Source organism: Puma concolor, chromosome C2, assembly GCF_028749965.1.
Source record: "Puma concolor isolate L17-30 chromosome C2, mPumCon1.1.hap2, whole genome shotgun sequence".
NCBI lineage: Eukaryota > Metazoa > Chordata > Mammalia > Carnivora > Felidae > Puma > Puma concolor.
The window spans coordinates 69,609,726-69,636,598 of NC_141675.1; the positions used below are offsets into that span (position 1 = coordinate 69,609,726).

The 26,873-nt window shown below is 38.5% G+C and overlaps 1 long non-coding RNA gene across 3 annotated transcripts in view; it reads right to left on the bottom strand.

Annotated features, from left to right (window-relative positions):
• LOC147577305 (uncharacterized) overlaps positions 1-26,873 on the bottom strand; it is a 740,585-nt gene that overhangs the window by 691,037 nt on the left and 22,675 nt on the right. Inside the window, exon 1 of one of the 3 annotated variants that reach the window (XR_015240130.1) lies at positions 24,586-24,707. The exons of the other annotated variants lie outside the window; for them this stretch is intronic. This is a non-coding gene — a long non-coding RNA (uncharacterized LOC147577305). Of the gene's footprint in view, positions 1-24,585; positions 24,708-26,873 lie in introns of those variants that run through there. 3 annotated transcript variants of the gene reach the window in all.

Genomic DNA, 26,873 nt, shown 5'->3' on the forward strand with positions numbered 1-26,873 from the left:
ATTACAGAACTGGTCACCTTTACCTGGGAAGAAAACTTTTACATTTGTTCCGAAATGCTTTCCTTCCCTGGTAGGAATAGAGGTCTATCATCATTACCAGCCTTCATCAAGAAGAGTCATGGCACAAAAACATTTCCCCAGAAAGTCTCCAACTATACATCTCTTCTATATTATGACTTGTGTTGAAAATATGTAATCCTTTTTCATTTTAAAATAAATACCTGCCTTACCCTTCAGAGGATTGATACCGAGCTTTGAATTACACTTCAAACAGAAAAAAATTAATGGATAAATGTTAAAATCATTAAATAGATTTTACCTAGGAAATAAAAAGAAAGTGACTCATCCCAGGCCATTGTTATATGATGTATCATTTTTTTTGTAGTTTTTTCCTTCAACTAGCATGCATAAGTCTTTTCAGTCTACCTGCTTGTCATCTTTATGTCAAAAGATTTCTCACATCATATTCTTTTTACCACTCAAAACACTTCACTTTAAAATTTTATCACAGGATTTTCTAAGTTTTTTTTAGGTTATGTCACATAGCACAAAATATAAAAAGCTCCTATTTTTAAAAAGTCGGCTTTAAAAAGAAGAAAAAAAGATTTAACTGACTATCCAGAGTGTATTTTCTGAATTGAATGTATAATCATTCTTCTTAAAATTTCTCATATAGTTCTAAAGCTTGATAGACATTTTGCCTCATTAAAGTTAATGTGACATAACTATAAAAACAAAGAGAAGAAAATGGCATATGAGGGCTTCTTTTTCAGTCCTAAATCCTTTCCCTGAGGCTCTCTTGCTTTGTTCTAGGAGAATTTCTGCTGGAAGAATCCATTTATACTGGAGTTAAAGTTCATTCGCTTTGACACACCTGTGCCATTGCAGAAAGGATTCTTGCCTTCACAGTTTCATCCTGCTCTCTGAATGCTCTTTACTTCCCATTATTGCTTTTGTTTTTACAACTTCAATAAAGAGTTAAATGCATTTCACATGTCACCAAAAATCCTCTACAGACTTTTCTGGTCCTTGTGTAGGTCCTCCTGCCTGTCCAAAAACATTCCATGATCAGATGGGGAAGAGCAGGATAACCAGGTTACCTGCTTGTCTCTCTGGAGCTAGCAGGGATGGGAGTCAACACAGATATGGCTTCCTAGAACCCACGCTACAGTCTGGGGAAGGGGGATAAGAAAAGAGAAAGTAAAGCATCCGATACAGGTTTTAGTCTCATGATCTGCAATAACTAGAAATTAGCTATGGACACGAGATTTGCATCTCATCCTACAAAACTTGATAGGAAAAGAATCCTTCGTCTCTTTCATCTGTGAGGATTCCTTCCCAGATCTTTTACTATGGGAGGATTTTCTCCTTCAAATCACACATACTTTACCATATCCCTGAATGCTTTCTCTGGAGCTCAATGTTCAGTAGAAATGGAATGGGTAATAAAGTTTACATTTAAAAGCACTTATCTCAGATTGAAAACAGAATTGTTTTTCTGAATGTAAATAACTAAAATGTGTGTATGTGTGCATCTATGCATACGTGTATGTGTACACCCGTGTGTGTGTGTGTGTGTGTGTGTGTGTGTGTGTGTGTTAGCAAATTTCTCTGACAGAGTTGGTATTAAATCACTATATCACATTTCTGTATCTTATAGTTTTGTCAGGTTAAAGGTGGAGCAGATTATATATCCAGCTCAGTTGAAATCATCAAGCACTTGAAAACTCATTTTTTTAAAAAATGTCATTTAACTACTTGAGTCTAAAGAGGCAAAACAGTGATGTGCAAGACTTGGTTGTCTGAGAAAGTTACTAATGAGTTAGTATGTCTGTGTTTAATTCTCAACAACTGACTTGAATCTGACCACAGCACCCCAGGGGCAGAGCCTAGAACTGTAATTAAGGTATATAGATGGTCCAGCTCAGTGCAGTTATACTAACAGGTCTGTACTAATTCTAGGCTTTGGATGTTCATTACTTCATTCACAACCAGTGATTTATTTTATTTATTCCAGTTTATATGACCTGAACACGAGGAAACTAAAAATAATGGAGAATAAGGGAGGAACTCTAATGTGTTTTCAATGTCTGGTACATATACTTCACTTTTGTTAATCCATAATACTTCTATTAACCCAATTTCACAAATAAGGAAATTGAGGTTCGGCGAGGCTATGTAACCAACCAAGACTGCATAATTAGTAAGTGGCAGGGTAAAGATGAGAACACAGATCTGCCTCATACTAAATCTCATGCCCTTTCATGATACTGGGTTCTTCCCAGAAGGTTGCCTTTGTATTTGACTGCTATCTAACTTAAGACATAACACCAACCGTCCTAACTGGCTCTGAACACAAGTAAGTGATGACCATCCTCAATGTCCTCCACTAAAACCTTGAAGTAAGCTTAGCTTTTCCATAAGAATCACAAAATTCACTTTATGGATCTGACAAATGGGTTAAGTTACAGGGCACAGTCTCTCTATGAAATGACCTAGGATGAGAAAAAAAGCAACCTGAAAAACTATCAACCCATACTATGATGTACTGGCTACTAGACAGTCCCAAAGACCTGGATGAGGACCTTAATGGGCCACCACTTCTTTCTAGTATCATTCAAAACACTATCTACATTGAAAAGTTCATACTTGTCAGATCAAAACATTTTGAGCCAGCACGACATTTGATAGGTAAGAAACTATTAGGTGAACAATAGAATTCATATTTTGTTAACACCTTACCAAAAATGGCTCTTCTTTCTTTTTCCTCACCTCTAAAAGATTCTAGAAATATCTTAATATTTACAATATTTATTCAGTGTTTGCGAAATAGAAAGGAATTCGCCTGAAGAGACAGGTCCTTCTTGATTATTTCCCCCAAACCCATAGTATCTATGTTTTCACAACATGTTCAGAATGGACATACCATTCATGGCAGTATGTAAGAACTCAAGGAAGACTGACCCAGGGGCAGCATCACATTTCAAGGAATTACAGAATCCTACTTTACTCTCTGCACCCATTCTTCAAAACTGATTCCTATCCATAACACTCACTCAACTTTCCAATTAACACCCTATTTATGTTTCAGATTCTATCAAAAACTAATAAAGTGTCAATAAAACCCAACCTTCAGCAATTTGGGCTACCTCATCACTAGAAGATAAATATTAAACCACTTGTGTCTGATTCCTTAACTGGGAGCTCTGTACTCATTAAAATGTATACAAACAAGCAGGAACTATATAATTATTAGGTTTACCCTAATAATAACCTGAACTATTTCAGTGTCAAACAATAGCCATTCAGTTAGGATGAAATGGTAGCTGGGAATATCTTTTCAAATCATCATTGATAGCTACATGAAGCAGGGACAACTGGGATCAGTGGATTATTTATTTCATATGGTCAGCTAGCTGATTAACAGTGACATTTTTATCTCATCTCCAGCTTGTTTTCTCTTGCTTCTTTATTTCTTAGATGTCTGTTCTTCTTCAAATTTTGATATAAGGTATGTAAACATCATAAATGTTAGCCTAAGGAAAACATTAGGAAAATAAATGGACTACGACCATAAAAAATTTTTATTGTATATTTCAAAGCCAAATTTAATCAACTTTGGCGTAATCTCTAATTTGGGAGTATGATACTCATTTACTTATCTAGGCTATTTTTTATCCGGCAAACAAATATCTCTTTTCTATGCTAGGTATGGGTAAAGAAGAAGGTTGAATCGTACACAACCCTTACTCTCAGAAAATTCCCAGTCTAATGGAGGAAACAGAAAGGATATCAGTTATTTATTTCCACAAAATAGCCTTCTGACATCTAACCACAAAACCCAGTTTCATAAAGCAATAAGCATGCATTTATTAAAATGACAAGTCTGTGGGTCAGTGATACAGTCTAGACTGTAAATAATACAGTTACTCTGTACTCAGCTAGGCTTGCTCACATGTTGGGAGGTCAACTGGCTGTTGGCTGATCTAGACTGTCTTTGGCTGTTAGAATTGGGACAAATTGGTACACTCCACATGTATATCATCCTCCAAGAAGCTAACCCAGCATATTCTCAAGGCAATGAAAGAAGTAGGAAAGTACAACCAGAAATACTCAAGTACTTTTTCTAGACTCTGTGTCATGACTGATAACATTCCCTTGGCCAAAGCAAGTCACACAGCCAAACTCAGAATCAAAGAGCAAGGACATAAATTCTGCCTCTTGTTCAGAAGACCCTTAAAGTCACATGCCAAAGGGCACAGATATGGGGAAAGGTAAAGAATCAACACCATCATTACAATGCACTGAAGAAGAATGAACAAACAAGAAGATATCCTCTTATTCCAAATCAAGGGGATGAGTATTACAATGGAGGTAGAAAATAATACTATATATGGGAGCTCAGTGGAAGGTCTAAATATCTCTTTCCAGAAAACCAACAAAGTTTTAACTAAAGAAGTGATAGTCAAACTGGCTTTTAAAGGCTGACTATCTAAGAAGGCAGAAAGAAGGGCCATTTCTGAAAGAAAACACACATATAAGTCACAGGGATATGATTAAACATAGTGTGCTGGGATAGAACTAAGAACAAAAATTAGAAACAGTGTGGGTAATTTAGGTAGAACCAGAGAGAGAGCTTTGGTATGTAATGTACCATTCCGTTTCACCCAGTTTACTTGGTTGTAAACCTCTGAGGGACAAAAGTTACATCTTCTGTCATCTCTGTACTATCCATAGTGCCTTACACATAGAGAGTAGTCAATAAATGTTAGCTAGACTGATTTCTACATTACTAGTGGAAAAAAATCATAAACTGACCATATCATGGAGATGAAGTGGTAATGAACAAACACACCTTGACAAGCAAGTACAAATCTCGAAGTCACCTTGTTCCATATCAAGTTCAAAACTTTCAAATCTTACCTACTAAATTTCCTTAAGCAGATTTTTGGACTTCATTAATTTGAACTTTATTAAAAGGACATGAAAATTGGATTTTTGTGCTTTACTGCTCCTTGGGAATTTAGTAGTTAAGAATTGGGTTATATCGAAATTGGGGGTATCTCCATGATATCAACTTTGGCTATTTGGGTTTATTTCACAACCTCCAATGTTGGACAATATGAGAGAATGCAATTTAAGAAGAGATATAATACAGGAAGTAGATTTCAGGCTAAGGTACTATTCTAAATCTTTTCAAAGGCCATCTAAGAACCAAAACTAAACTTCCCATCAGTGGTCCCAGGAAGATACCCAGAATGAAATGAATAGTAACACTGAGTGAGTTGCATCACAAAGACTACAGGAGAGCTTCCCTGCTATGCTGATGATCTCTTCTTCAGAGAGGGATAAACACACTGCCATTTTATCATGAACTTAGAGATTAAGCCCACAGGTTAGGAGGGAAAAATGGAGAATGTTTAGGTAGAGACCTTTAGTCCCCTTACTTCAAAAATTCCATGAGGTTACTTCCACTGATATAACACTCCAGGTCTCCCTTCATGTTGCTCCTTACTGATTTTTCCCAATGAAACGAGAAATAACTTACCTGCTTAGTAGGTGCTACACATCTTATCATATAGAGCTAATCAATTTAAAAGCTACTAGTTTGGGCTCAAAAGGCAAGATAAGTTGGACAATAATGATTCTAAGGGTGTCTATTCTGCCACCCCAAACTTCATAGAGTATTTAAACATCTAGACTTAGAAAGGGTGCTGTTAGCAAGTCCATTTGTCCAAGTTCTCCAATCAACTTTATCAATAATAAAGCTACTATGTTGATCACCAGCTAACCTAGTATCTGATTTTCAGTTGGTTCCAAAGATATAAAGGGAAGAAGGGGGTATTACTTTTTGTTCTTCTAACTCTAAAAGCATATGTTCTGTCTTATCTACCTTATTGTTCCCCACAGTGCTAGAATGGTGTCACACATAGTGGATGCTCAAAAAAATTGTTCAGTTGATGACAACAGGAATTTAACATCAAAGTACAATACATTCTTTGATGTAAGATCTCTTGGGTTTCTTTTAAGAAAGGTAGAGTTCCTCTTAGTGTCACTGGTCAACATTTTTCTTCCCTACATATTGGTTCAATTTCTCAAGGGCTAATGGTACATGCAACTCCTTTACCTATCCATGGGACACTCTGTAACATGGTGACCACAAAGACTTAGTCAAGGCTTTGTCACTTGTTGTAATAAAAAGGTCTTTATGAAAAAACTGCTAGAATTGACTCCTGAATTCAGCAAAGTTGCAGGATATAAAATCAATGCACAGAAATCGGTTGCATTTCTATACACCAACAATGAAGCGACAGAAAGAGAAATCAAGGAATTGATCCCATTTACAGTTGCACCAAAAACCATAAAATACCTAGGAATATATCTAACCAAAGAGGTGAAAAATCTATACAATGAAAACTATACACTAAAAGAAACTGAAGATGACACAAAGAAATGGAAAAAGATTCCATGCTCCTGGATAGGAAGAACAAATATTGTTAAAATGCCAATACTACCCAAAGCAATCTACATATTCAACACAATCCCTGTCAAAGTAATACCAGCATTCTTTACAGAGCTAGAACAAATCATCCTAAAATTTTTATGGAACCAGAAAAGACCCTGAATAGCCAAAGCAATCTTGAAAAAGAAAACCAAAGCAGGAAGCATCACAATCTCAGCCTTCAAGCTATACTACAAAGCTGTAATCATCAAGACAGTATGGTACTAGCACAAGAACAGACACTCAGATCAATGGAACAGAATAGAGAACCCAGAAATGGACCCACAAGTGTATGGCCAACTAATCTTTGACAAAGCAGGAAAGAATATCCAATGCAATAAAGACACTCTCTTCAGCAAGTGGTGCTGGGAAAACTGGCCAGCGACATGCACAAGAATGAACTTGGACCACTTTCTTACACCACACACAAAAATAAACTCTAAATGGATGAAAGACCTCAATGTAAGACAGGAAGCCATCAAAACCCTCAAGGAGAAAGCAGGCAAAAACCTCTTTGATCTTGCCCGCAGCAACTTCTTACTCAACATGTCTCCAGAGGCAAGAGAAACAAAAGCAAAAATGAACTACTGGGACCTCATCAAAATAAAAAGCTTCTGTACAGTGAAGGAGACAATCAGCAAAACTAAAAGGCAACCGACAGAATGGGAGAAGATATTTGCAAATGACATATCAGATAAAGGGTTAGTAGCCAAAATCTACAAAGAACTTATCAAACTCAACACCCAAAAACCAAATAATCCAGTGAAGAATGAGCAAAAGACATGAATTGACACTTCTCCAAGGAAGACATCCAGATGGCCAACCAACATATGAAAAAATGCTCAACATCACTCATCATCAGGGAAATACAAACCAAAACCACAATGAGATACCACCTCACACCTATCAGAATGGCTAACATTAACAACTCAAGCAACAACAGATGTTGGCGAGGATACGGAGAAAGAGGATCTCTTTTGTGTTGTTGGTGGGAACGCAGACTGGTGCAGCCACTCTGGAAAACAGTATGGAGGTTCCTCAAAAAACTAAAACTAGAACTACCCTACAACCCAGCAATTGCACTACTAGGCATTTATCCACGGGATACAGGTGTGCTGTTTTGAAGGGACACATGCACCCCCATGTTTATAGCAGCACTATCAACAATAGCCAAAGTGTGGAAAGAGCCCAAATGTCCATTCGATGGATGAATGGCTAAAGAAGAAGCAGTATATATATAAAATGGAGTATTACTCAGCAATCAAAAATAATGAAATCTTGCATTTGCAACTACGTGGATGGAGCTGGAGGGTATTATGCTAAGTGAAATTAGTCAGTCAGAGAAAGACAAAAGTCATATGACTTCATTCATATGAGGACTTTAGGAGACAAAACAGATGAACATAAGGGAAGGGAAACAAAAATAATATAAAAACAGGGAGGGGGACAAAACAGAAGAGACTCATATATGGAGAACAAACTGAGGGTTGCTGGAGGGGTTGTGGGAGGGGGGATGGGCTAAATGGGCAAGGGACCTTAAATCATTGTTTTACTATATGCTAACTAATTTGGATGTAAATTTAAAAAAAATAAAAAATTAAATTAAAAAAACAAGATATTTATGGGTTTAAAATACCACCATTTGAAAAAATAAATAAATAATATACCACCATCTGTGCTCAATACAGGAATTTCACAGAAACAACCAGAGCCAGTTTCAATAAAACACTAAACCTTTATCACTCTGTTGTCTCTAGTAGCTCATTGAAAGCTTCTCAAATGCTACTCTTTTTTTCCAAAAAAGAAAAGAAAGGAAAGGAAAGGAAAGGAAAGGAAAGGAAAGGAAAGGAAAGGAAAGGAGGAAGGAAGGAAGGAAGGAAGGAAGGAAGGAAGGAAGGAAGGAAGGAAGGAAGGAAGGAAGGAAGGAAAGGAGGGAGGAATAAAAGAAAGGAAAAGAAAAAGAAAGAGAAAGAAAGAAAGAAAAAGAAAGAAAGAAAGAGAAAGAAAGAAAGAAAGAAAGAAAGAAAGAAAGAAAGAAAGAAAGAAAGAAAGAAAAAGATATTGCATGCCTGTAATTTTTCCAATTCTCTGTAGAATTTCAGGTAGTTCTCAATTATTGAAATAACCTCTGAATAACCGAAAAGTTCTCAAGTCTTTGCCAAGAGAAAATGTAGTATGTTGCAAAGAGCTCTTTGCAATAAAGTTTAAGTCCAGCTCCATATAAAATAGAGATTTATCAAAGCCAGGTGACAGATTGGATAAAATAGTAAAAAGGAAACTATTGAAGTAATTTGAGCAAGAAGAGGATAGGCGGAAGGGCAGGTAGACATATAAGCATGATACCCATGTCTTACCTTCAAAGTATGGACTGAAGCTTGGCCCTCACTGAGAAATGCTGCATGAGAAGGCTATGTTCTGTGTGGCCCATTCACTGCTACTAGCCCAGTGTACAGCTTGGTAAATTAACCCACAACACATACAATGGAGTTAACAGAACTATAAATATTAGGAAAGTGCCCCAAACTGCTTCTTATTAGTCCAAGCAAGTCTATAGGTCTGATAACTGTACATATAAAAAACTTTAAAGCCAATCAGTAAAGGGATGCCTGGATGGCTCAGTCAGTTAAGGATCTGACTCTTGATTTCAGTTCAGTCATGATCTCACTGTTGTTTATGGGATGGAGCCCTGCATCAGGCCCTGCACTGACAGTGTGGAGCCTGCTTGGGATTCTCTCTCCCTCTCTCTCTGCCCCTCCCCACTAGTGCACACGTTCTCTCTCTCTCTCCCTCTCTCTCTCAAAATAAATAAATACATTTTAAAAAGCCAATTAATTAATTGGTATTGGGTAACTGCTGGGTGTTATGAATTCTGTCACGAAGATGAAGGAGACATCCTGCCCTCAAGTTGCATATAGTCAAGTGGTGAGATAGACACATGTTTGAAGCAAGTTCAAGATCACATACAAATTTCTCTGAAATACCCAGATCCTATATTGAAGGTATCCTTTCATGTTTTACCTGCATAGGACCCATATTTCTCAATTGAACATTCTCAGGAAAATGTCAGAGTCATTTAAAAGTGTTCCCCCTTTGAAGTACCTCAAGCAGGAACCACAAAAATTTTTGTGGTTGTAGAGCTGAAAGTAATCAGTTATAGATACGTAGAATGTTTGAGCTGGAGGGAACTTCAGAGAAATGCTTACCCAAGCTTTTTCTTCTTTCCAATTAAGAAACAAAGAGCTTGAGAAATAAAGTGACTTGCCCAAGGTCACACACCAATTTGTGAAACTAAAGCTATAGTCATCTGTCCACAGATCTAGGGAAATTGACAGCTTACTCAGCTTACTATGAGTCAATCAACAGACTAAAAGAATATTTTCTTTGAATTCTTATTATACCCTTCAGGGTATACATATGCCACTTATAAATTATGTGGCCTTGGAAAAAGTGAACTAACCTTTCTGAAACCAGTGTCCTCATCTATAATATAGAGATTATAATAATGCCTATTACAAGGTGTGGAAACAGGTTCAGAGAGGTTAGTTCACTTTTCCAAGGTCACACAGCTTGTGAGTGGCATAGCCAGGACGGGAACCCAAGTCTTTCCAACTTTTCACATCACCAGGCAACCCGCTGTCTGCAATGCAGTAAGGTGACTCGACAGTATGCAGTTTTATCTCCAGGCAGGATTCCAATATACATCTATTTCCTCTCCCTGGCATCTGAAAGGACAAACAATTCTCAAAATTTAAATCGAATCATAAAAGCTACTTTTCCTACCCATGGGACCAAGAAGCCAGATTTCCTTTCAGGTGTCTCATTTGATCTTCTTAAAAGGTTCTTTCCTTCAGGCCATTAAAACAAGTGCTGTGTATAAGGCCAGAGCACTCAAAGGCTGCAGCAGCAAAATGATCAAGCAGAGTATCTTTGTAAACACTGCACTTCGATTTACTTCACAAGGGGTATAAAAGGTAGGCTTTCATGCCAAGAGCCTGTGATAAAACAATGGAAAACCACAGTCGTGATCTGCAGTGGTGAATCAAAACGTCCAGAGTGTGGACCTGACTGGGCCTCGGCACTGCAGCGGCAACACAGCGTCTCTGTCTGGGCCGTCATGCCAGCCATTCACGAACGCGCTTGTTTCTTGTGGGAGAATAAGGCCACAGGCCTGCCAATGACAAATGGGACCCCCAGGGTCTTCTGAGAGGTGGGACAGTGGGCTGCTCCAGAACAGGGATCTAGGAGTCAGAATAAATTGGATTCAAATTTCAGCTCTTTTTCTTATCAGGGAGACTTGTGGCCCAATTGCATAACCTGATCTTCAAATTCTGTCTGCAAAATTGACATAATGACATTTACTTCATACGGTTATTGTAAGAATCACATGCAATTGCACACAACTATATATGTGTGTAAAGCACCTTAGCATAGAGCCTTGAACTTGCAAGAGAAGCTAGGGAGTAAGAAGTCCTTCCTAGCCAGCTTATTTCTTTTTCATTCACCCTCATAAACAATATTATGGAATTCCTGAATCATCATCTATGAATAATCATAATAACTTATTGAAACTATTGTTCACAAGGCCCTTTCCTATGCATTATAACATAAAACATAATAGACACTCTTCCAATGACCTTGTAAGATGGGCAGGGCAACTATGGCAGCACCCCACGCGTCAGGGAAGAGAGGCCTTTGGATGGACAGCAAACAGCTTGCCTGAAGTCACAGAAGTATAGGTGACACACCAGGATTTGACCCCAGATCTTTCGTCTCCTAGTTTGGTGCTCTCTTCTCTGAAGTGTCCCAGTGTGGCATGTGCTGGGATAAAGCCCAAACCAACACTCCATTTTACTATGTAAATCAATCAAAAATTATCTCCCTTAGCCTGCTGATCTGAAAAGACCACACTTCCTCTTCAGGGTGTCCTATTGTCACAGCCGTTGTTAGTAAAGCAAGGAGCTGTGTAGTTGTCTCTGGTTTATAAATAATTATCAGCTTACTGTAAAAATTTTCCAGTTGCTGAGGAGTACCACAGACTTCCTCACAGACCCCCCTCAGCAGTGTTGTCCTGTGGTGTTATTGATGATTATTGTTAGTAACAAACTTGATCTGTCATGTGCTACCTCATCAATGGTGGGAGACTCCCTCGTGATATGGGAGGGTCCTGATGCGGGAGACAATGTGTTTGGGCTCCAGAGCTGGTTCTGTCTTGAACCAGCCTTATGGCCTTCACCAGGTCACTTCATCCTCCCTGTCTCCACTTCCCCTATCTCCCACATGAGGAAGTTGCAGGTGATCTCTGTGGTTGCTCTCAAATTCAACATCCTTAGATCACAACTACGTTTTAGAGATCCTGTGACATGTCCCCTTGAAGGGTGATGACTCTGATAAAGCACAGAAGCTACAAACACAAAGACTATTTTCGCTCACATTTAAAGCACTGTATTTTATTGCAACATGCTATGTTGTAGCATGGGCCCCATGTGGTAGAGGAAAAAGAAGGTGGATTTAGAGTGAAACATCCTGGGTCTCAGACCTCAGTTTGTATTTACCGGCTGTGTGGCTCTGGAAAAGTCACTTGACTTCTCTGAGTTTCTCTTTGTTCAATCTTCAGATGGGGCTAATGCCCTCCTGGCTGTTTATGAGTCATGGTTGCATCAAACACATGAATGCCCTTGGTAAATTGCTGTACGGTACACATATATTAGCAGTACGTATGGGTTCCATAAATTTGGATGTAATAAATGCCCCCATTCCTTTAGGTTCCTAAATCAGATTTAATCTCTAGTCTCTGACCTGCAAAGCAGAGAGGAAACTTGATGACTGCAGTCATCACTGGAGCTCTATCACTTCCACACTACCTTCCAGAACCCTACAAAAACATCAAGGGTCACAGAGGGTTTGGAATATTCATAGAGGGGATTATTGGACACCACAAGTTACTTCTGAAATGACCATGCCCCAGTCCTACATGGTCTCCAGAGGGCAGGCAGACCCTCCTCTCCTTACAAGTTCAGGTATGAGGTGCCCATGGGCCTACCAGCCCCTCCCACTACCTGTACCTGGAGGCAAGCAAGTTCCTGCCACATGTGCTTTTACATGCAAAGTGGCTTTTGTCTACAGACATGTGCCTAAAAGCACCCCTGGGAATATACCTGCCCTTAACATGAACTCCCTACTTTTCAGCCTCTTTCTTACTTCAATTACCCAGCAGTGATGCCTCCCTGACACCTACGTTTCATAGGCAATAGCCATGAGGGAATGGCAGATTCTGCCACTCCACACAAAGGCTCTGGTATCCAGGAAGACAACTGGCAAGGGATGAGTTCTTGAGACGGGGAGGGGGAAAAATATCCATAACACCAGAACAAATCACAAATTTACTTTATAAATGTAAGTATGATACATGGGATATAAGTATGAATAAATTATTATTATACCTATTTTCTTATTTATTACTCTTATTGATTTATTTTATTTATTTATTCCAAATAGCATTTGGAATTTTAAATCAGAAAAAAAAAGCCACTCTCAATATTAATGGCTTTGCAAATGTGGAAAAGCATTCTGAAAAGTTTGGGCATGTCACTGGAGATTATATATGCCCCAAATGTCTCATATTTTGCTTTTAAATTGATATATTTCTACCACAGGAATTGTAAAATGAGCCTTTTTTTTCCTGAGAGTGATTTGACAGAAGTGCTTCTAGGCCACACCCAGAGCCCAACTTCCCACCTTCACAGAGGCCTGCTGGTTGGCAAGCATGTCCCTTGTCATGGCCACATCAGGACCGTAATGAGGGACAAAATGTTTACAATTACATTCAATGCACAATTATCCATGTAGATTACCTTGGCACACTTTAACACCCACCCCTGCCCCACTCCTGGGAAGCCCTCGGCAGCTCCTTCCAATTTTCTTTGGAATGTGCTTAGGGGATGTGCACACTCTTTGTGAGTCCTGGAACCAACCCTCATTAGAAAGTAAGGGCATACAGAGAGACTCATGGTGTATTGGGCCCATAAAGGTACCATTTTACTTTAGTAAGAAGGCACCGTATGGCCAGGCCAAGATATATATGTAGCCAACTTGTCAAAAGAAGTCTAAGAACTGGCCATCAGTTGTGCTGTGTGAAAGTTAATGGACACTTACTCTTATTTTTCTTTTTTAGGGGAGCAGGGGGTAATGTAACAGAGAATGGAATTGTTAAAAAACTTTTAGTGGCCCAATGGCTTACTCTGAAGATTAACTTCTTCAGATGAGACTCCAATGGGCTGAGAGGTCCTAAGTTACTTTCTCAGCCCACAGCCGACTTAAAGAGTTCTGCAGAATTAATGTTGCTTTTTAGGCTGTGCAGAGATTAAGCCTCATGTGGTTGAAATGTGGAAAGATGCACAGCTGGCCTAACTGCATCCACTCCAGGATGGAAACCCTGGTACTCAGGCTGCAGAACTACCTTCCCGGACCTGCAAGGCAGAATCACTCCTTGGCATATTGGAAGTACAATACAAGCCCTTTCTGCCAAAGGTAAGGAACATTCCCCAGATAGCAGTGTGGGGACCAGGACGAGGGTGCTGTGGTAATCACTCCAGCATTCAGATAACAAGGGAGGCCATTAAGTCACTTTTTCAATGACCTGTATTTTTTTTTTATTGTTTTAATGTTTATTTTTATTTTTATTTTGAGAGAAAGAGAGAAAGACAGAGCATGAGCAGGGGAGGGGCAGAGAGAGAGGGAGACACAAAATCTGAAGCAGGCTCCAGGCTCTGAGCTGTCAGCACAGAGCCCGATGAGGTGCTCAGACTCGTGAACCATGAGATCATGACCTGAGCCAAAGTCAGATGCTTACCCAACTAAGCCTACCCAGGTGCCCACACTTTTTCAATGACCTTTAAAAGGAACATGATGCACAGGTCACAGAGGAAGATAATGTTTACAGACCATTTGAAGGATTCTCGCTTCCCTATCTCAAAGCTAAAAACAGCTGAAGTCCCAGATTCAAGACTGGCAGCATAACATGTGCTCTCTCCCATACCGAGCGCAGGTCACAGGCTCACAGAGCCACACTGTGAGGCCACGTGGGTTCCTCTACTGACTTGCAGGCCAGTTTGCTCTGACCGCCATCTATACCTGATGTCTTAGACAACTGAAAATTACCTCCCCAAATTTATAAATTAATAAAACTTATATTTAGTAAATACGTTGAATAGTTAAAACTGCAATTATTATATAAACAAAGAAGCTCTACAATATGTTTATTAGCAACACCCAAAATAACAACTGGCAAAAATGTAAGACAGAGGAGTTTGATTATCTTCAAAATGCTTTCTAAAAATGTGTATGTATATTTGTAGGAGAAAAAAAAAGCAATAAATTAACAATTGTGTATTATGTATCTACTGTTGGAAAGGCATGGTGGTAACTTTGGGAACTTCTTGGGTATTCTCATATGTGATGTTTTATATACTTTACTCACCTACTTAGAAAATTTTAATGGCTCCCCATTACCTGAGGAACAAAGGTGATACATTTCAAGACCCTCTGTGATGTGGCACCAAATGCTCTTTAATTTTATCTCACAACTCCTGCTACACTGCAAATAAACAAGGCACTGTCCATTGCCAGAAACACCTTTCCCCTTGCTATCATTCCGCACCTCAGTCTCATGCACACCTTCAGCTTGAACTATGCCAAACTACTCTTCATTCTCCAAAGGAGCCACATCACTTTACCCTGGCATTGATAATCTTCAGCCACCTTTATCAAGCTCAGAAACATGATTAAAAGGCAAATTCTGAATTCCATGCAAAGAGATTATAACTCAGTAGATCTGGGGTAGAATCAGGAATCTGTATATATATAAGCATACCCGTTGATACTGATAAAGGAGGTTCAAGAATCACGTTATGAGAAACACTGGCTTGGACAATTTGCATATGATCTTTCTTTGAAATGCCATTTTCTCTCTCTCTCCTTGACTCCAAAATTCCTATTTATTCTCTAAGGCCCCAATCAAATGTAATCTTCTTCTCCTTCTAGTTAGAATAAATTACTTCTTTCTCTGAGCTCCCAGTATACTCAGCACATACCACTTTTACCAAATTTATCACATTTCATGGCATTTATTAGGTAGGTGTCTATCATCTCAGATAGAGTGCAAGTTACTCGCAGACTGCAACTATGCACTATCGGTGCTCAATAAATGTTTGATTAATGTTGGTGGTGAGGTTTACCTTGCCTCAAACTGCCTCCACTTTCATTTCTAACTGAATAGACCCTAAAGAGTCTCAATTTAAGGTCAGTGTTTCTTCTTTCATAAATCCTTCTCTTATAAGCCCAGGAATGTGTCTCCTTTCCTTTGTGTGACAGGTCTTGTTCTGTCCGTCTCTACCACACTGGCTTGTACTATGGAAATCTGTATACACCTTATTTCCTTATTTCCTCTATTTGACTGTGCTTCCTGTCTTGTTCATTTTTGTATCTCCAGACAACATACTAGAGCACCTTGCCCATAAGAGATTCTCAAAAAATATTTGAAAATTGGATTGTACGCAGTCAATAAAAGCCTGATAAAAGCATAAACTCCTTTCGCAACTGAAAACATCACCTCTTCCTCCTAGTTACTCTAGAACAAAATCAGAATATAAAAATCATAAGGACATCAAGAACAATGCTTTGCTCTTTGGACATATCCTAAGTAAGAACCTGAAATCTGCAGGAGAGAGACAACTAACAACCTCAACTTTCTAAATGCAGGAGTCTGAAGCACTGAAAAAAAAAGTACTTACTTGTACATGTCTCTGTCTTGCAAAACTGTTTCTACCATTTATTACTGCTGGTAGTGGTGGTATTATTGTTATTATTATTTTTATTGTTATTATTATTTCTAATTATGTGGCTGGATAAATTCAGATGGACATATAATGTAGAAATTGCTACCATCTTATGCAGAATCTCTGATCTGCCTATCCTAAAGAAATATCCAACATTTCTCCTCTCCCAATAACCAAAACAGCAATTACCAGAAAGAGAAAAGAATTATTCATTCATTCACCCATCCATTTATTCCATGAACAATGAAGTCTGCTTAAATGCAAAAATCATGTCTTCATCCTACAGACAGGATGAGACCAGAAGAATTCCTGCCTAATACATTTCCACTTAGAACTTATTGCTTTGATGAATGAATGAATAAGTGAATGAATGCATGAATAAATGAATGAAAAATGAACAAGAAGATTTTATCCTTTCTTTAACCAAAAAGAAATACTGGCACAGTCCTTCTAAACTGTTAGGATGAATTTAAATTTATTAATTATTATTAATTAATTATTATTATTTTGAACTTATTATTAATTATTGATTATTATTTATTTTGAACTTATTATTAATTTGTGAACTAAGGAGGCCATTTCTTTAAACTCCTAAATAGTCTTCATTTCTGCCATTTGTTTAACTTGTAGAATGAAACAGTAGAGTTGTCTAAGAACCTGTCTTTTATGCAAAGGATACATTTACTATTACATTGGTTGTTTTTACTTTATTTCAAAAGAACCACTTACTTTACCTCTATGTATGAACTTAAATTTAAAAAATGACTCCTATGTTTCATGTGCCTTCAAGCAACTGTGAGATTTTCAAATAAAGTGGCAGTGGGTAAATAGATAACAATGTATCTGAAATTAACAGTCATCTTCGGTCAGCAGCATTCAATTAGTTGGCAAGGAAGTGTAGTCGAACTTTTAGTAGAAAGAAAGGCAGAAAACTAAGAGGATAATCAAGAAGTCACTTACTGTCAAAATAGTGTTGGGATTACTCTACTGAGTATATGGCAGGCAGATGCCAGTCTGCATGGCAGCTACTGGAAACAGCAGCAGAAGCAGCCACACCATCGTGCGGTGTTCAGTGATGACTGCAGATGGCTTGGATTAAAGGCTTCACACAGCTCCCTAAATGCCTGAGCTCCAAAGAGTGAAACTGTGTTAACTACGGGCACCACGACCACTGCAGCTAAGCAGAGGGCCGTATCACCTCAGGGAGCCTGGGTACACTGTTTCAAAAGACTTCCTGTTCCACCAGAGCCTGTTAGCTATTCTCACCCATAGGAAGGGGAACTTCCCAGTCACAGGTCTATCCTGTGACAAAGCACACTCCAGGAACTAGCTAAACCAGGACTAGTAAGCGGTTTTCTCTGGGGCTTTTATTCTAATGCTCTAACTACTATAACTGTAGATAGACATTTATAAGAACTGTCCAGAGCCTTTTGATATGCTATATAAAAAGTTTGCGTTATTTCCCCATTCTTAAAAGCACAGGAAAGTAGAGAAGAGCTAAATCAGTAATTGTCAGGCCCAAGCAACTGTCAGGAATGAAATAGTGGTGCAGAATACAAATCGTAATTGAAATGCACAAACCCCTCTAAAGCAATGTGAAAAACTTCATGACATTGCAGAGTTTCCCTGTGTCCCCTACATGGCAGCAGGATTGAAGAGAATGCACTAGTAAAAATGTCTACTATAGAGTATGCCTTGTACCTCATTATCTGAATATGCCATTGGGGTTTTTACACTCTTCTGGATAACTATTTACAGATCACACCCTGACCTTGAGCGTTACTGTTGCATTAGTACAAACCTTCAGGGAAACAGGAATAACAAAATATGTTATTAAAATAAGCATGAACTGCATTGGAATATCAAGGAAGAAAGATATGTGGGAAACTGCTGGTATGTTTAAAACTGAAAAGGAGTTATGTGTTCACATTAAAACAGGCAATCTACTTCCAGAGACAGCAGTAATAGTTTTGCTTTTTGGAGCGTCATTCCATGATTACCTAATCGTCCTTAAGACCCCTAGGACCTTAAGAATACATTTCATACCTTGTCATACCTTGTCAAGTTCTAGCAAGCACAGTGTACTTTATAACTTTTAAGTGTAACAAAGTACACTTTGTACTTTAAGTAATGCACCAAAATACTAAAAATGCAAAGTCACTACTGAATAATATTGGAATTAAACAGAAAACAACACTCTGCAGAGCTAACTAATGAAGAAATATAAGCTGAGCAGACCAAGAAAGGAATATAAACAAAACAAGGTCAAAAGACTAAGTATGTTCTTGAAACGTCTGGGACTGGTGAAGCAACAAGAAAGTTTTTTCTGAAACTAAACCACTTGACTGAAAAAACATGGGCTTTAGACTCATGTATTTCAGTTTACATCCTGACTTTAGTCCTTACAACTTCTGCAAGTCTTTAACCTGCCTGAACTTCACCCTCCTCATCTGCATGTGGGGGTAGGGATAAAATATTTTGATTTTTCTGCAGAGTTAGAGATATGTGAGCAAATACTATTGAACTTGGAACCTTGGCTAAAAGCAAGCATGAAGGTAATTTGTGACTTGTTAGCTAGAGAAAACTCCAGAGAGATTTACCTCTCAGAGGTATGTGTGTACATTTCAAACGAAGCTGAGACCTGGAACCAGGAAGACAACCTAGGTTACAAAAGTGGAAACAGTTATTCGCATTCCAAAAGGTAATGCAAGAACAAAAGTTTTTCTACCTGTTTTCAGGAAGGGAGACAGCAGGTATATAAGCACCCAGATCCATTTCTGGTGGATTCCTCACCAACAAAACAGACAAAACACGTTTGTCCACCCGGCCCTCATCATGTTGCTCCAGGAGTAATGACAGGAGCACAGAGGGATGACATGGTTGTTACTTGCTGTAAAGTACAGAACCAATCTTCTCTGTTCCAGAAACCTCACATGTGCACTTAGGATCTATATTAATAAAGATAAATATTGAAAACAGCATGGCTCTCATTGTTGGCATGGGTAGTTACAGACAGGCCAGGGGAATGGACTGCAGCGGCAAGCTATGTGGTATTAAATTAGTCATGGGGTTAACTTAATATGGATACAAATGGTTACAAAGAAAAAAACTTACAGGGGCGCCTGGGTGGCGCAGTCGGTTAAGCGTCCGACTTCAGCCAGGTCACGATCTCGCAGTCCGTGAGTTCGAGCCCCGCGTCAGGCTCTGGGCTGATGGCTCGGAGCCTGGAACCTGTTTCCGATTCTGTGTCTCCCTCTCTCTCTGCCCCTCCCCCATTCATGCTCTGTCTCTCTCTGTCCCAAAAATAAATAAACGTTGAAAAAAAAATTTTTTTCAAAGAAAAAAACTTACAGATATATGTGTAGATACACTGGTTAGGATATACACAAACATTTTTATGCTCTGTCATCTGAGAGGGCCTAAAAGAAATAAAACTCTAGTAGTGATAAGCACATCTAACACCCAGATCTTGGTTTCTAATACCACTCTCCATTAAATAGGACCAGGGCTCCTTGGAGAATTGGCTGATTTTAGAACTGGAGAAAGAGTTATACAAGATGAGCTTACAGCATCTTCATCTTGTAGTGCCATATGATAAATGAGGAAGTGTTTAAACACACACACACACACACACACATACAGACACACACACACACACACACACACACTGATGAAATTACGACAAAGGGGCCTAGAAGCTAACTGAAAGACCTCTCTCTCAATGGCCAAAGCTTGGACAATTTAAACATCAAAATAAATAAAGTAGTATTGAATTATAACCCAACATGCAAAATAAATATCCATGAGTCCATATTGATTATAAGTAAATGATTTAATAAGTAAATGGAGAAGAGACAAACCTCCCATGCAGAAAAATTCCAAATGAATAATGTAAATACTCTACCATAAAGGAGGAGGATCATAACTGTCCTCTTCTTAACTACAGGCTATACATAGTGTACTCCAAAAAGTACACAATGGAAAGAGGGGGAAAAGTAGTGATCAAGGTCAACATCAACAGTGATAAATCTTGAGTATTTGTACGTACTCTGGATATGATGTAATTAAAGTATACTTTACCTCGGTGGTCTCTTTCCCAGAAATCCAAAACTTTTTCCTTATCACAAAAAATTGGCAGATTCTAATAGAGGGGCAGTCTAGAATATACCTAAACAGCATTACTCAAAGGCTCTAATTCAAATATCTAGGAAAATAAATAGGAGAAGAATCTTTATGAGGTGGTGGCAGGCAAAAACAAAAATTTAGCTGGAACATAAAAAGTGTAAGTCATAAAAGAAAAGATGTATAAACTGAACTCTATGAAAAAGAAAAGTTATGTTCTTCCAAAGATGATGTGAAGAAAATGAAAAGGCAAGCCACAGATTTGGAGAAATCGTACACAATACATACATCAGACAAAGGACTTGCTTCCAGAGACCTCTTATAATTCAGTAATCATAAGAAAAATGGACCATTTTTTTTTAAATGTCAGAATTGTGCTCACAATTTACAAATCACTGATCATAAGGGAAACAGAAATGAAAGCTGAAAAGAAATACCAATACATACACATACTAGGATAAAATAATAAGGCGATCAGTGTCTAGTTTCGGCAAGGATACGGAACAACTGGAACTCTCAAACGTCACTGGCAAGACTGAAACAGTATTGCACTATGGAAATCAATGTGGATACGTCATGTAAAGCTAAACTTACCATACAACACAAAAAATATATTCCTGGGTGTTCACTGTAGAAAAATGAAAACATTTGAATCACCGTATTGTACACCTGAAACTAACACTGTATGTTAATTATACTGGAATTAAAATTTTTTTGAAAATATATTAAAAAAGGGGCGCCTGGGTGGCACAGTCGGTTAAGCGTCCGACTTCAGCCAGGTCACGATCTCGCGGTCCGGGAGTTCGAGCCCCGCGTCAGGCTCTGGGCTGATGGCTCAGAGCCTGGAGCCTGTTTTCCGATTCTGTGTCTCCCTCTCTCTCTGCCCCTCCCCCGTTCATGCTCTGTCTCTCTCTGTCCCAAAAATAAATAAACGTTGAAAAAAAAAAAAAAAGAAAAAAGAAAATATATTAAAAAAAAAGAAAAATGTAACCCTATGTCTATGTCTATATAAATGTGTGTACACAAATGTTCAAAGTAGCTTTATGCATAATAGTCAAAAACTGGAAACCACCCAAAGGTGAATAAGTAAACAAATTATGGTACAGTCACTGAGTGGAATACTACTCAGCAATAAAAAGTAATAAATTACTTAAACATGCAAAAAATAATAAACCTCAAAAACATTACATAAAGCAAAAGAAAGAGACACAAAAGAGAAAACTATGATTCCAACTATAGAAACTCCAGAAAATTTTATTTATTTTATTTTATTCTGCAATTTATTTTATTGCAGAATAAAATTTTAAAAAGAGAGAAATGAAAAAAAGAAAAATATTTTCTGTACAAGGGCCTGACTAGGGACAAATCTCAACTCAGAAGAGCAAGCACCAGGGTGGAATGGAGACACTGAGAACATAGGATAAAAAAGAGACCAAGAGACACTGATTACAAGACATCATGGAAACACCCCAGAGCAAAACATCTTTATTTCAAATGGTGCCTACATTGGACTCTTCTAAATGTTAAATAAATAATTATTGTTTTCAAACATAAAAATGTAGAGGGTGACTATCATCCTCCACTACCCAACCCCAGTATGCTTCAACTGGTTTCTCTCCAAATATCTGAATACCAAAATAGTGTTAGTGATCATGGGTTGTAAACAAAAACAGGTCGATTTCACGTTTTCAGTTTGCTAAGCAACTTTTATATTCAGACACATATACTCACATATACAGGCACATGCGTGCACGTATTCTTTTTTCTTTTAAGTGTATTTATTTATTTTGAGAAAGAGAGAGAAACAGTGGGGGAATGGCAGAGAAAAAGGGAGAGACAGAATCCCAAGTAATCTCTGTGCTGTCAGTGCAGAGCCCAACGAGGGGCTCAATCTCACAAATCATGAGATCATGACCTGAGCTGAAATCAAGAATCAGATGCTTAACTGACTGAGCCACCCAGGTGCCTGCATGCATGCATTCTGAATCATCTGAAGGCTCGTCTTACAACTGTGAGCTTTCTGTCTTGTGATTTCCCTATCCACATTTACATTTGTTCTGACAACAACATCAATGTGAAGTAATGCTACTATAACTGCCTTAGGCAAATATGAAACAAATCAACGATGCAATTTGCCAAATGAAAGTCAAATGACTTCACAACTCACCACATAAACAAAGCCTTAACTATATTTAGAATAGAAATGTGAAATAACTAAATCACTAAATAATATTAGCATGCCAAATTCAAAAGAACCTGTTCTTGCATGGTCAGTACCATATGCTTATTAGGAGAGAAGAATAAGTTTCAGCCAACTTTATCTGTCATATTAAATTAGTGGAGCTTTGAACTTAGTCTTGCAATTTGTATTTATTTTGTCAATATATTACAGTTTTTTAGTTTAAGAGGAGCTATAAGTATAAAAAAGTACACATCTAGTTTTAGTCTATAATGTATTTTAATAACATGAATGCAAATCAAAACTACAAGATATCATCTCACACCTGTCAGAATGGCTAAAATTAAGAACACAGAAAATAGGGGCACCTGGGTGGCTCAGTCGGTTAAGCGTCTGACTTCAGATCGGGTCATGATCTCACGGCCCGTGGGTTCGAGCCCTGCATGGGCTCTGTGCTGACAGCTCAGAGCTTGGAGCCTGCTTCAGATTCTGTGTCTCCCTCTCTCTCTGCCCCTCTGCTATTCACACTCTGTCTCTGTCTCTCAAAAATAAATAAATGTAAAAAAAATTTAAAGAAAAAAGAACACAGAAAACAACAGATGTTAGCAAGCATGTGGAGAAAGCGGAACCCTGTTACACTGTTGGTGGGAATGCAAACTGGTGTAGCCACTCTGAAAAAAAGTATGGAGGTTCTTTAAAAAGTTAAAAATAGAACAACCCCACAACCCAGCAATTGCACTACTAGGCATTTATCCAAAGAAGACAAAAATTCTAATTTGAAGGGACACATGCATCCCGATGTTAATAGCAGCATTATCAACAATAGCTAAACCATGGAAGGAGTACAAATTAAGAATGGATAAAGAAGATGAGGTATATATACACAATGGAACGTTACTTAACCATCAAAAAGAATGAAATCTTGCCATTTACAATGATGTCGATGGAGCTACAGTGTATTATGCTAAGCAAAATCAGTCAGAGAAAGACAAATACCATATGAATTCACTCATACGTGGAATTTAAGAAACAAAACGGATGAACATAGGTGAAAGAAAAAAAAAGAGAGAGAGGGAGAGAGGGAAACCATAAGAGAATCTTAACTATAGAGAACAAACTGACAGTTGCTAGAGGCGAGGTGGGAGTGGGATGGGCTGAATGGGTGATGAGAATTAAGAAGAGCACTTGTTTTGATGAGTGCTGGGTGTTACATGTAAGTGATGAATCACTAAATTCTACTCCTGAAACTAATATTACACTATATGTGAACTAACTAAAATTTAAATAAAAACTTGAAACATTAAAAAGCCATTGTAGGGGCGCCTGGGTGGCTCAGTTGGTTGGGCGTCCGACTTCAGCTCAGGTCATGATCTCACAGTCCGTGAGTTCAAGCCCCGCGTCGGGCTCTGTGCTGACAGCTCAGAGCCTGGAGCCTGCTTCCGATTCTGTGTCTCCCTCTCTCTCTGCTCCTCCCCTGCTCATGCTCTGTCTCTCTCTGTCTCAAAAATAAATAAAAACATTTAAAAAATAAATAAATAAAAAATAAAAAGCCATGGTAAATACATACATACATACGTACAAAAACAAACAAATAAATAAATAAATAAAATTTAAATCTGCAGTGGTAGAGGGACACAAATATTAATTTTTACATTATTTCAAATTTTATTTTCTAAATTTACATACATTAAATGGACTTGTTTTGTGTAAATTTCTATAAATTTACCATATATATATATATATATATATATATATATATATATATATCTTTTTTCAACCATGAACACAATCAAGACACAACTCTTCCATCATCGCAGATAATTTCCTTGTGCTACCATTTTGTAGTCCCACTCTCCCAAACTTTTAACCCCCAGCAACCATGGAGGTTTTTTTTCATCAGTACAGCTTTGTCTTTTTGAGAATGCCATATTAATGGAATTGTACAATACCTTATGAGACTGGCTTCTTTCCCTCAGAAAAATGTCAAGTTGGGGAAGACCCAAGATGGTGGAATAGCACAGAAGGTTCTTTTGCATCTCACATCCATGAAATACAGCCAGATCAACACTAAACCATCCTGCACACATAGAAAACTGATCTGAGGATTAACACAACAATCTGCACAACCTGAACCACAGAACTCAGCAGATATGTGGCACAGATAGGTAAACTGGGGGAGAGATAAGCTGCAGAGGGCAGGGAGCTGTATTTGCTTGTAGAGAGAGGACAGACACAGGGGGGTGGGGAGGAGGGCACGGGAAAAGCACCCCCACCCCAAAAGCAGCTGGAGAGAAAGTGGAAAAGTGGAAACAGTTGCAGGGACTGAACTAAAAAGGGAGAAAGGAGAAAGGCAGGAGAAAGGTTTAAATTCCACTAAGACTCTATAAACAGGGGGATCGCAGTCTGAACCTCCGCAGCTCAATACCTGGCGGTGCTCTGGTGGGAAGAGTGAATCCCCAGGAGCAGAGTGAAGTCTGAGCAGTCCTCGGACCACATGGGGAGAGGCATTTCCCCTGCTGGGAGTACATTTGGTAGAGGCTGTGCGGTCCCCCCACAGGCAAAGGCCCCAGTGGATCCCAGAGAACAACCACATTGGCTGGTGCTGGAACAGGTGGTTAAGGGTGAAGTCTGGTGCCAGATGTGTGCTGTGATTTTCCATAATCCCTGAAATGCTGCTGCTACATGATCACATGAACTTTTTCTGGGGTGGGCTGGCACCCAACCACAGTCTCTGGGCAACAGCAGCAGCACAGTCCTGAGAAACTTCCTGGGTGTGGCCAGCACCTGGCCATTGCTCAGTGAGACCCACAGAGGGTCAGAACAGGTCAAAGCCTCAGTCCCTCAGAAGTGAGGGGTCAGAAAAAACAGCTGCATCTGAGATAAAACTCAGGAGAGAGGTGCTGCCTGGAAACCTAATGGTTTGGTCACAGACAGTATAAAAGCAGCCAGCGGACAGAAGCTGGAGACAAAGAATGGTGCACAATTGCTGGTCGGGAACAGCACAGAGTTCCAATACTAGAGACTGGGTAGCTGGGTGACGCCATTTACACCCCTCCTGCACATGCACATACACACATAAATATGCCACAACAATCCACCCCAGTAAGCTAAGCAGCGCCACTTAGTGGAGAACAGAGTCATTACACTAAGCCCTGCCCAACTGGGCCAACCTCGCTCTTCAGGAACACAAGACTCTCCGCCTGCTTAGTTTATGGACTATAAATTGCTTCATTGTTTGACTTCTAGGGGAAAATGATGTAATTTCAAATGTATTTCAGTCCATTTGCTGGTCCATCTATTCAATTTTCTTTTTTTCGTTTTTTCATTTTTTTCTCTTTTTCATTTCTTTTCTTTTACTTGAATACAGTAAGAGAAAAAAATTTATTCTTATTTTCGATTTTTATTAAAAATATTTTTCTTTAATTTTTTCTACTATATTTTTAACCTTTGTATAAATTTCTCAAATTCTATTTTACTTCCATCATTTCACTTTATTCTATTTCACTATATTCATTTTTTCAAATTTCAAATGTTGTGTTTATTTTTTTTCCTTCTCCTTTTTCTCTAATCTCTCAAACTCGTTTCATCAACCAAGCCAAAACACACACAGAAAATAAATGATCTAACATCATTTATTTGATTTGTGTGTCTGTGTATTATTTTTAATTTTTTAATTTTATTTTTTTCCTTATGAATTCCTTTCTCCCTTCAAAATGATGAAATGAAGGAAATCACCCCAAATGAAAGAGCAGGAAGAAATGACAGGCAGTGACTTAATCAACACAGATACAAGCAAGGTGTCTGAACCAGAATTTAGAATGACAATAATAAGAATACTAGCTGGGGTCGAAAATGAGTTAGAATCCCTCTCTGTGGAGATAAAAGCTTGTCAGGATGAAATAAAAAATGCTATAACCGAGCTGCAATCTAGAATGGATGCCATGGTGGCAAGGATGGATGAGGCACAGCAGCAAATCCACGATATAGAGGACAAACTTATGGAGAATAATGAAGCAGGAAAAAAAGATAGAGACTAAGGCAAAGAGCATGATTTAAGAATTAGAGAAATAAGTGACTCATTAAAAAGGAACAACATCAGAATCACAGGGGTCCCAGAAGATGAAGAGAGAGAAAAAGGGGTAGAGTGTTATGTGAGCAAACCATAGCAGAAAACTTTCCTAACCTGGGGAAAGACACAGGCAACAAAATCCAGGAATCACAGAGGACTCCCATTAGA